This window comes from Rhipicephalus microplus, unplaced genomic scaffold, assembly GCF_043290135.1.
Source record: "Rhipicephalus microplus isolate Deutch F79 unplaced genomic scaffold, USDA_Rmic scaffold_25, whole genome shotgun sequence".
NCBI lineage: Eukaryota > Metazoa > Arthropoda > Arachnida > Ixodida > Ixodidae > Rhipicephalus > Rhipicephalus microplus.
The window spans coordinates 3,003,461-3,014,990 of NW_027464598.1; positions in this window are offsets into that span (position 1 = coordinate 3,003,461).

Below are 11,530 nucleotides of genomic sequence, written 5' to 3' on the forward strand. Positions count from 1 at the left end.
TTAAAGAACCCCAGGTTATCGAAAATTCTGGAGCCCTACACCACGGCGTCTCTCATAATGATGTGTTTGTTTCGGGACGTTAAACTTCACGTATAAATTAATCAATTTCTTTCTCATATAAACTTCAGGCCAGATCGCTTACTCTAGCTCTATTTTCAGAGATATAACATATTTTTTAGTGTCGAGTATTTTTGCCCTGCAATATAGGCAGTCATTCAATCGTCGTGTGCTAATGTAGAGTAAGATTGTGATTAGCTATGCTTTGTTGGCAGTAAGCGCTATGTGTATACAAGTTGATATGCGTTGCATATCAACAAGAACAATCTTTCACGTAGACCTACTATAATAATTGAACGAGGACAAGTGCTTGACCACTTTTGGCTTCTCAGCGATAGTCATCAGGATAGTGTGGGTCCAAGGCAATATACCGCAGTGTTTTATATACTGTTGTACGGTAGTTTACTCATATTAAAGTTGTGTGTGGGTGAATCACTGCAAAATACAGGAAATGTTTCGTGGGCTGAGTTCACTTGAATTTACACATACGGAACTCCCCGCTTGAGAGTTTCTAATTTCTAGATAATATTTTCTCATTTAAGATACCTTAATGACCCTTGTCAGTCTCATAGTTCCAGCTGCCTTTATTTAACGCTACTTAATCTTGAAAATAACATTTTTCTCTTAATTTGTAATTGGAACTTCCTCAAAATGCGTCTCTCTTCTGAAGCACTAGTTGACAATGTTCCACATTACGAAGGTGCAATATTGAGCCTGTGATGACCTTCCTTTCGAATTAATGATAGTACACAATTTTTAATGTGAACTCTCACTTGATGATTAGAGTTGGAAATCAAAAGTTGATGTCACCCTAGCCAAACGCTACTACTTAAACCGTGCTAACTTGGTTTTGCGAGTTAACCAGGTTTAGTTTACACGCGACACGAGCAAAACCCAATGAAGCTGTAATACAACCTGTTTAGAAAACTATCCTCGACCAGCGCACTAGCAACGCATATGGGCGTTCACTCAAGGCGTTCACATTAACTCAGCACTTGTTTGTCTCACAAAAAAGCCACATACGCTGGTAGTATAGTACGCACGGTGAGACATAAGTGGAATAACGGCACGCGTAAGGCCCTAGCAATGTGCGAGTTAGTTGTTGGTATGGCTATGTGGTTCTTCACCCTCACAGGATGCCACCTTCAAGAGCACATGTCGTGTTCTGCATATCAATCATGTGGCGTTGATGATATGAGAGGTCAGATGACAAATACTCTCGAAGTCATTCCACAAGCAAAATCTACAATCCTCGCTTACCTATATTAAGCATGTCGTCATGTTGCTTTTTCGTTGTATCTTTCTTTTCTCGTGGTGTCGTCTACAGCAGTGTTCTTACGCCCGCTGTGAACCACCGTGTAAGTGATAGAGCAAATATTTTGTCAGCATCAGATGTCTTTGTGATGCAGACGTATATTTAGTTCACTGTAGCCTTGCCTCGACAAGTCAGCCAAGTGGTCTCCTCCTTAGCCTGTCGTGTAACAGATGGCTTGAAACGTAAACTACAGAAAACACAGAGTGGTCAACAATGGCGAACTTGCAAACCTAAATATTTATTGACAGACCATTTGCACCTAGTCAATTGAATTTAATCAATATGCATATACTTCATTTACTGCCAACTTGCTCGATTGGCAGGAGTTACACAACTAAATGTTAGTTAATGCCGCATTTAGTCTGCTGATGTTGACATTATTGGGTAGTTTGGGCTCGACAATGTATCATGGTATTCATCTCTAAGTCATCCGGGCTATGTGACTCGTCCTGTTCTATTTAGAAAGGCATACAAGGTTTCAGTGTAACTTTAAAACAAATGCAGAGGCATTAGAGTATGTCGTTGACTGATTTTTTCTATCTTTTTCTAAGATAGAAGTGTCTTCTTGATTGCAATTCTACACTTGCACGAACACTAAGACCCATATATTTTCGCCAGTGTTGCTTTACAATAGGCAAGCCAACTCTGTGCTTCTTGCAAGGCAGTTTACAGTCGGCCAGTTCTGTTGTACTCGCAGCACGCCCTGCCAAAGCGATAGTATCCAATAGAATACCTGGCCCCATTTTCCACATGGAAGTCATTGCTTCGCTTCGTTCGTTTTTCTTGCGAAAGTAAACCGAGCCATCTCCATCACTTGCCATATATCACTGATGGCAGTGGAGTCTCCTTCCGACATTCTCTCTTCCACATTGACTGAAAAACTTTTGTTCTTTCCTCAGCAAAACCACTATAGGGGCAACCACGCAACTGCTGCTTCACAGGAACCCGATTCTGGTATATTCCCATTCTCCTGTATTGCTTTATTTGCCATTCACCTAAAGTTCCTCAGAGCTCCTATTTTCTAACTGCTATTCTTCTTTGTCGATGTATTGAAGTAGACAAGAACAATGACAAGAAGAACTTTGCTGAATAGTTCTTCTTCCAAAAGGTGAGCTGCATCTGCTTGCTCGACAAAACAAAATATTTCCGTGCCCGCAGGTCGCGGGTTCGATTCCCGGCTGCGGCGGCTGCATTTCCGATGGAGGCGGAAATGTTGTAGGCCCGTGTACTCAGATTTGGGTGCACGTTAAAGAACCCCAGGTGGTCGAAATTTCCGGAGCCCTCCACTACGGCGTCTCTCATAATCATATGGTGGTTTTGGGACGTTAAACCCCACATATCAATCAATCAATCAAATATTTCCGTGAACATTAGAAAAACATATTTTCCAAAACAAGACTCGTGTCCTCTCTCCAGAACTGACTAACTTCCGTAAAGCACCCGCAAAGCTGCTGAAAGGTGCTTGGTTCGATATGTCGTCGAGTAGCTTATTCAACAGTTTGCTTGAACGCAATGATTTCAAGACGCATTTATAGCATGATAAGCTCAACGCGCTAACTAGTTGTTTCTCTTCGCTGCGTTAGTGCGATAGCAAAAGTGGAACTTACTGAACGCAAAAAATTACTCTCCGGCGATCCAAGATCAACGACATTCCAAAAGATCTTTTATCAGCCTGTTAAGACGTGTATATGAATGAACAATGACGCTGAAAGATCGTGCAGACTACGTTTTCAAAAATTCAGATCTATGTGGTCAAAGTGTGGTTCTAGGGAAAACTAAATAAAGGGCAACACATATATTTTAATATGAATTTTACTTGTGTACTACATTATCGTGACCCATTTTTTGTATTCGTGTAAAACAAAAGTGACAAAAATGAACACGCGAGACTTAAGCCTAATCTTGGCATATATGTTTGCACCAATCATACTTTGCAAGGTCAATAAGCGCCACTGTGGTTGAAAACTGTACAATGTAGTGTTGAGCTTTCATGTATGCCTTACTTGTATGAACTGTCTTGTGAGCACGCTTTTTGCACTTCTGTGGGACGAGAATTGAGACTGCAGGTACTTTCTTTAAAATCCCCTACACATACCAAGTAGGCGTAACAAAGGTGTTCTACAATTTGCAAGTGACATTATCTAAGGAATACGTGACCAGAAAAAAGAAACAAACCGCAATCTACACGCAGATCAACACCAAGCTTGCTAACGCAGTGACTTTATGCTAAACAGAAATGACCATAAGTACTTCAAAGGTATTTTATCAAGTCTAAATGGGAAAAAGACCCTTTTTGTCGCTTGAAGAAACATAATAATAAAGCTCGCAGTGTTTTTTATCCACTTCACTTTTGTGAACGAGCAGCTACAGCTCCTGAGAAATTGATTTGATTCTGCTTGCACCTAAATCCTACATACTCAATTATGCTGGGAGGAGGAGGAGGATCTACCTTGAATCGCAATTTAGCTTTATCTTGTAAACAATGCACAATGGTTTTTTTGTATTGTCAGGAATTTGTCCTTTATATTTCAGAGCTCGCAAAGATATTTTCTTATAACAATTGAGGAGGCGTATATATGGTCAGCCAACAATAACAGGTCTTTAGTTTTCTTCCTGGACCTCACAGTAACGCCAGAAAGAATCGAGGTACATAAAGCGCATATGTTTTCTCTCTGTGGCTGAAATGAAGAATACAGAATACTGGAATGTGTCAGAACAATCTAGGGTAGAAACAAAGCGCAATATGTTGTGACACAAGTCTGGTGCGAGCACCAGGGCGGGAAGAGACTCTGAAAGTTTGAAAACTGTGACAATGAGGGAATTGGCGGAGGAGGCTTTAGTTGACGGCAATTCCAAAATGATTACCCATTTGCGGTCGACAAGTTTCTTATGACGAGCGGGCTATTCTCGCCATCAACACGGCTGCTGCTGAGGGTGTAATCTGTGAGGCTGCTAAGATGGCACTTGAGAGAAGTGCGTGGGTAAGCAAGCCATCAGTTGCACTGCCAGAAAGAAAGCTCTCTTTTTCGGGGTGTGGGGGTCGACATAGCAAGCTCAGTGATTGTTGACGTAATTTTGTATCTTTGCCTTTGTCATCTTTTTCCACTGTTTTTTTTCTGTTCAATAGGTATATAGTAGCCTTCCTATCAACAAAATTTCAGTTGGAAGGAAGTCAGCGCTTGTCGCGTTCTTTTCCTCTCTACCGTGTGTTATTTTCGCGCTGTTAACTTCAAGTTGCTAATCTGGGCGTTCAGTGTCCCTTTTCTTTTGTTGACTGTTCGCTAACCATCTAAGGGCCGCTATAGCAAACGAGCCGCCTCAAGAAGTTGTTGCCGAAGGGTGAGGTGATCAACATAATGTATTTGGTTAGCCTCATTGATATCGGAGATCTTATTAGTGAAGTTAAACATGATGCTGGATGGAAAATTGTATTTTAGCACCTCTACAACAATAAACTTCGGGTGGTGTCGGATAGATAACGACTACACAACTATATCGCGACGTATTGAAGTGAAATGTGTTCCACCTTACACGTTAAACTCTGCGCTAGCACTTCCTTCTCTCGTTTTTTTTCTCGAAATCTTTCCATTCTCATTGCTAATTTCATCAGAAACTTTGAAATTAAACAAAAAATATGTAAAACAAAAAGGTACTTTTCCGCCCAGCTCATCACGTTGACAGTAGCCCCCCTCCATTTTTTTTAATGACAGTCTTTCAATATCCGCTGAAACGCCCGTTACACAATTGCAGCAAAGGACACAACACAAGCGCACGCCCTCTCAACAGATTAATTACTTCCGGCAGTGCTCCTGTCAGCTCACCTCTACCCAATACGTTGAGAATATCATCGAAAGTCCCCAAGTTCCGACGTCTCTGACGCACATAAGGCAACAGAGATCACTTCCCCCCCCACCCCTCCCCGCTTCATCTGCTTACAGCATGAGGGCCTGCAGTGGCACAGACTATCATTACCTGGTATACGTCGTGCATTCTACATAGTGGCTATTTTTTTAAGGATAAAAAGAAGTTGTATAGTATGATGTGAAAAGTGGATAAATCATGTGTCGACATGAGCTATGCTCTCTATCGAAGGACGCGTGACATGTTTTCAGGCAAGGAAGACGCGGCAACGTTGAAAACAACGCCAAGTTCCTGGATGTGTAAGGTAACTTTCATTACCACAGCGTTCACGACAATAGTTTATAATTGTTAAAGTAGGCACCAACAAAATTTTACCCTTAATCAGCTTTTTTTTAAGTCTGCAACGCAGAAGAGAAGCCATAGTCTTCAATAAAACATTCAATCTTATGAATGCAGAAAGCGTAACTGACAGCTTTAGATAATATCCTTTCCCGGAGTCATTTGTTCACTATTTTTGCTATGAGGTGGTCTATTGCGGAAACATTTTCTTCAGCCCTACAGCTCACTCTATTAAGGACATCGTACACCTCTCAACATTTGGGCAAACAATGGAACGAATACAATGTGTTATACCTAGAAAGCTACCTGGCTTTCACGAGGGGTCGGTGGTAAAATATTGTTTGAACTGCGTTGGGTTTCAGCTTTCTTCCCGAATACTGTTGCACAATGTGCGGCTAGAATCGTACTTCAATAAGGTGTCGCCAGAATGTTCAGAAAACCGCTACTTATGCTAACACGAAGAATTAACTAAATTGCACTATTACAAGTTGCTAATGTCATGCAGGCCTAAAATTAATGGTGTAAAGCTTCTCTGAATTACCACGTCGAAGTAAATATTGTAAATCACGGCTACACTTTCGTGGTCAAAACACACCAATGCTCATATAGCGGCTTATGTTACATGACCGGAAAAAGCTGCCCCAAGTCCACCTAGAAGTGATTTTAAAACATTCGCTTTATAAGTAATAGGGGCTTGGCTGATAGAAGAGAACTGGGAGTGGGGTTCCTAATTCACAGAAACATAGCTGGAAACATAGAGGAATACTATAGGATTAATAAAAGGGTGGTAGATATCGTAATTAAACTTGATAAGAGATACAAAATGAAGGTGTGTAAAGGCTTACGCGCCTACATTCAAGCCATGATGATGCTTCAGTTGAAAGCTTCTATGTAGATGTGGAATTGGCAATGAGTAAGGTAAAAACGCAGTATACTATACTTATGGGAGATTTGAAGGCAAAGGTAGGGAAGAAGCAGGCTGGAGACCAGGCAGTAAGTGATTATGGCAACGGTACTAGAAACACCGGAGGAGAGCTAGTTGTAGAGCTCGCAGAACGCAATTATTTACGGATATTGAATACCTTCTACCAAAAACGAGAAAACCGTATGTGGACATGAAGGAGTCCTAATTGCGAAAATAAGAACGAAATAGACTTTATATTGAGTGCACAACCAGTCATCGTGCAATATGTGGAAGTGGTTGGCAAGGTACGTTGCAGTGACCATGAAATGGTACGGTCTCAAATTCACCTAGACTTGAAGAAGGAACGACAGAAACTGATACGTAAGAAGGCAATCAATGAGCTAGCATTGAGAAGGCAAGTAGAGGAATTCAAAGTCTCGCTTCAGAACAGGTACTCGGCTCTTAATGAGGAAACTGACCTTAGCGTAGACGCAATGAATAATAATTTGACTATAGTATCATTACGGAGTGTGCAGCGGAAATTGGAGGCTCGGTAGTTAGACAGGACACTGGCAAGCTTTTCCAGGAAACGAACAATCTTATTAGGAAGCGTCAAAGCATGAAAGTCTCAAGTACAACAGAAAAAAGTAGAACTGGGAGAGCTTTCGAAGTTGAATAATAAGCGTGAAGTATCCGATGTAAGAAGGTATAACATGGAGAGAATTGAACACGCTCTGAAAAACAGATGGAGCGTCAAAGCATAGAAGAGGAACCTTGTGATTGGCAAAAATCGGATGTATGTAGTAAGGGACAAAGAAGGCACAGTAACTACCAATATGGATAGGATAGTTAAAATAGCGGAGGCGTTTTACAGATATCTGTACAGTATAGCTGGGAAGACCACAACCTTTATGCTATAAGAACTAGCAGTAACCTAGATGGCACCCCACCAGTATTGATAGAAGAAGTCAGAAAATCCTTGGAAAGCATGCACAGAGGTAAAGCTGCTGGTGAGGATGAGGTAACATCAAATCTACTGAAAGATGGAGGAGATATTGTGTTAGAATACCTAGCCACAATGTTTACGAGGTGTCTTCTGACGGGAAGAGTACCAGAGTCTTGGAAAACTGCCAACATCATCTTAATAAGAAAGGAGATGGCAAGGACTTGACGAATTACAGGACAATTAGCTTGCTCTCCGTAGTATACAAGCTGTTTACAATGGTAAATGCTAACAAAGTTAAGAAAGCATTAGAGTGCAATCAACCAAAGGGACAAGCAGGATTTCGAACAGGCTACTCAACAATTGACCACATTCATACTATCAATCAGGTAATAGAGAAATGTTCAGAATAAAGCCAATTACTACACATAGCCTTCATAGATTACGACAAGGTGTTTGATTCAGTAGAAATATCAGCAGTCATGCAGACACTGCGGAATCAGGGCGTCTATGAAGCATGTATAAACATCCTGGAAGAAATCTACAGTGGATCAACTGCTACCATAGTGTTTCGTAAAGACAGCAACAAAATACCAATCAAGAAGGTTGTAAGGCAGGGGGACACAATTCCTTCAATGCTATTTACCGCGTGCTTACAGGAGGTTTTCAGAGGCCTAGAATGGGAACAGTTAGGGATAAGAGTTAATGGAGAGTACCTTAGTAACCTGCGCTTCGCCGATGACATTGCATTGCTGAGTAAATCAGTGCTGAAAATTAATCTGCAGAAAACAAAAGTTATGTACAACAACCTCGGAAGAGAGCAGTGCTTTAAGATAGGTAATTGTCCTCTTCAAGCTGTGAAAAACTATGCCTACTTAGGGCAGGTAATAAACGCAGAGCCGAACCACGAGACTGAAGTAACTAGAAGAATAAGAATGGGGGGGAGCACATTTGGCAAGCACTCTCAAATCATGACAGGTAGATTGCCGCTATCCCTCAAGAGGAAGGTATATAACAACTGTATCTTGACGGTACTTAGCTACGGAGCAGAAACCAGTAGACTTAGAAAGAGGGGTCAGCTTAAGTTGAGGACGACGCAGCGAGCAATGGAAAGATAAATGGCAGGTGTAACCTTAACAGACAAGAGAGAGAGAAAGAGAAAGAATAAAATGAGGAAAAGGCCGGGAGGTTAACCAGAAAATGGATCATCCGGTTTGCTACCCTGCACCAGGGTAAGAAGGAAGGAGGAAGAAAGATGGGAAAGAAAGTGAACAGTGAAGAGAGCAGAGTGAATTAGGGAACAAACGGGGGTTTATAATATCATAGTTGAAATCAAGAAGTGAAAATGTCGTGGGCCGAGCATGTAACGCGTAGACAGGATAACCGCTGGTGATTATGGGAACTAACTGGATTCCCATAGAAGTCTAGCGTGTTAGGGGGAGACAGAAATATAGGTGGGCAGATGCGATCAAGACGTTTGCGGGTATGAATTGGCAGCAGCAAGCACAGGACCGACTTAACTGGCGGAACATGGGAGAGGCCTTTGTCCTGTAGTGGACGTAAGCAGGCTGATGATAACGATTGTTTAAGTAAAGATTTATATTTTAGGCCTCTGCCTCGATGTCTAAATGGACAGCCAGCGAGTGCGATCCTGAGCGCTTCCTGCACGTCACCCGTAACTGCGAGAAAACTAAATAACAATAATTTCTGGTCTTTAATCTTCCATAACCACCATGTGATTATGAGGGGTGACGTCCTGGAGGAGTCCGGAAATTTCGGCCACCTGGGGTTATTAACGTGCACCTAAGTCTAAGCACACGGGTCTCAAGCATTCTCACCTTCATCAAAAAAGGGCCCTCCGGTGCCGGGATTCGATCATCTGACCTAAACGTCAGCAGCTGAGTGCCTTAGCCACTTGACAATTGCAGCGGGTAGGCAACCAAGGAAACCCGCAGGTCGCGGGATGAAATCCCGGCTGCGGCGGCCGAAAATCTTATGGAGGCGAGAATGTTGGAGGTTCATGTGCTTGGACTTAGGTGCATGTGAAAGAACCCCAGGTGATCAAAATTTCCGGAGCCATCTACGACGTCATCTTTCATAATCATATAGTGGTGTTCGACGTGAACCACCAGTAATAACTTTTAAAAAACCAAGTATTAATTGCCAACCTGTCTACGTGCTTGCCAATGAAAATCAAAAGGAATTGACTAGTGGGAAAAGTGAAATGTTAGCTAGCTGGCACTGCTCCTCTGCGATATCCCGAACGCGCTTGCCGTTATCAATGCCAAAGCATGCCTCATCAAAAATTAAGCTTGACCATCGGCCTCCCACGTTATCAGGGACGAGTGATGCAAATGACCATCATGAGATGACATCAACATATGACGTCACAGAGGCGCTGAAGATCTCGAAAACTTGTGAACTCATTATGACATCTCAGCGCCGTCAAGTGACGTAACGCCACATGAGGGCGTCATCACATCGCATCGCAGCTTGGTCGAAGGTGGTGCAAACACAGAGACAGTCCAAAGGCAAGGTATAGGTGACTGACCTTGGGGGCAATGTGAAACAATGTTACGTGCAGAAAGTTTTACAAGGATTTCTCATAAATACAAACGTTTGTCTTAAATACAGTAACTCCTGCTTCCAAAACAGTATTGTTTTATTAAACATGAGTAATGTCTTTTTTATCGGCATCAATCTATACTTGGCAAGAACAAGCGTTTTTAGTTCTGCAGGCCACTTATAGCAATCAATAATTCGACGAGCTACATAAAGACGCGCCAGAGTAAACCTTTTATTCTCCTAAAAAACGTGATACTATTGCGCAGTTCATGCGTGAAAGTATATGATTGCTGGAGTTCAACTTCCCGCAACTACTATATAAGCATAAAGCACGCCGGGGTTGGGGTCTGAAATTAACTACGACAAACTGCGTTTCTTTAAACATAAACCCCGACATAAGCTGACTGGTGTTTTTCACATTTCGCCACCTTTGAAATGAGGCCGCCGCTGTGAACTACAGCCGATCCCTCGTCTTCGTGTTATAGTGACGCGACACTTGCGGCTAGCTACCATGGCAGGCGAAAGCACAAATGAAAATGGGTAGCAAAGTTTCACCGTACCTTTTTTTCTCAGACTGCTCTACATTATTCAGGAACGTTAAACTACATCACAACAACTGCATATTTTTAAAGAATTCTTCCGCGAACTAGGCCGAAATTCTCAATCGCATGCGTTTTCATTGACGCAAACCTGCACCGAGAATGAGGGCAAAAGAATGCACGCATGCAGTGTGTATGTCTCGTCGATGGGATTCTGCTTTGGCCAGCGAATCTAAAGACAAAATGCACTAATGGGGACTGCTGTGTGCTATAGGCAATTGCTAACAACCGCACTCACCTTTGTCGAAAGAGTATTCCAAATTCAATCATCTCGTAACCACTGCGCCACAACAATAACAACACAGTTGTTTCAAAATGACAGCAAGCTGACACGCCAAGCGCGTACCAGGATGCATGTGTAGCAGAGTAGTGCAGCACATTAAAATATTTTACAACACGTAGTATGAGTAGCGTTCCTCTTCAATATCCATTCGGTGTGGCACTAGTTCATAATTACATGTATAATCTAGCTGCCGCGACACCAACACCTACCGACGCCGCTCGCGAAAGAACACCATCCGGTGCGAGGTCATCTGGTCTTGTTTCGTCGCGTGGTCCTTGATATAGCGTGCGTGTTGCGTGTACACAACTGAGGCCACCGTTACCGCACTGAAGTATAGACCCATGCCATGTTTCTAAACACAGGTAGGCCGACGTCGACAGTATGGTTAAAACTATAGCGATTTCCGCACATAACTTCTGCCATGAGCACTGAGGGCTGTGATGTACGCCAACATACAAAACTGAGTTGTGAGACGCGAATCACATCAAACCGCGGCGCCGCTCGTTGGCATGCCGTTTTTTTTTCTTGTTGTTTGACTGGGAACACCACATGCACCATTGAAAACCCAACAAAAACCGCGGAAGGCAGAGCATCTTTTGCCTAACAAGACAGCGGCACCGCATTTTCTTGACGTAAGTCCGGTAGAACTTGTCTATTGTCATAT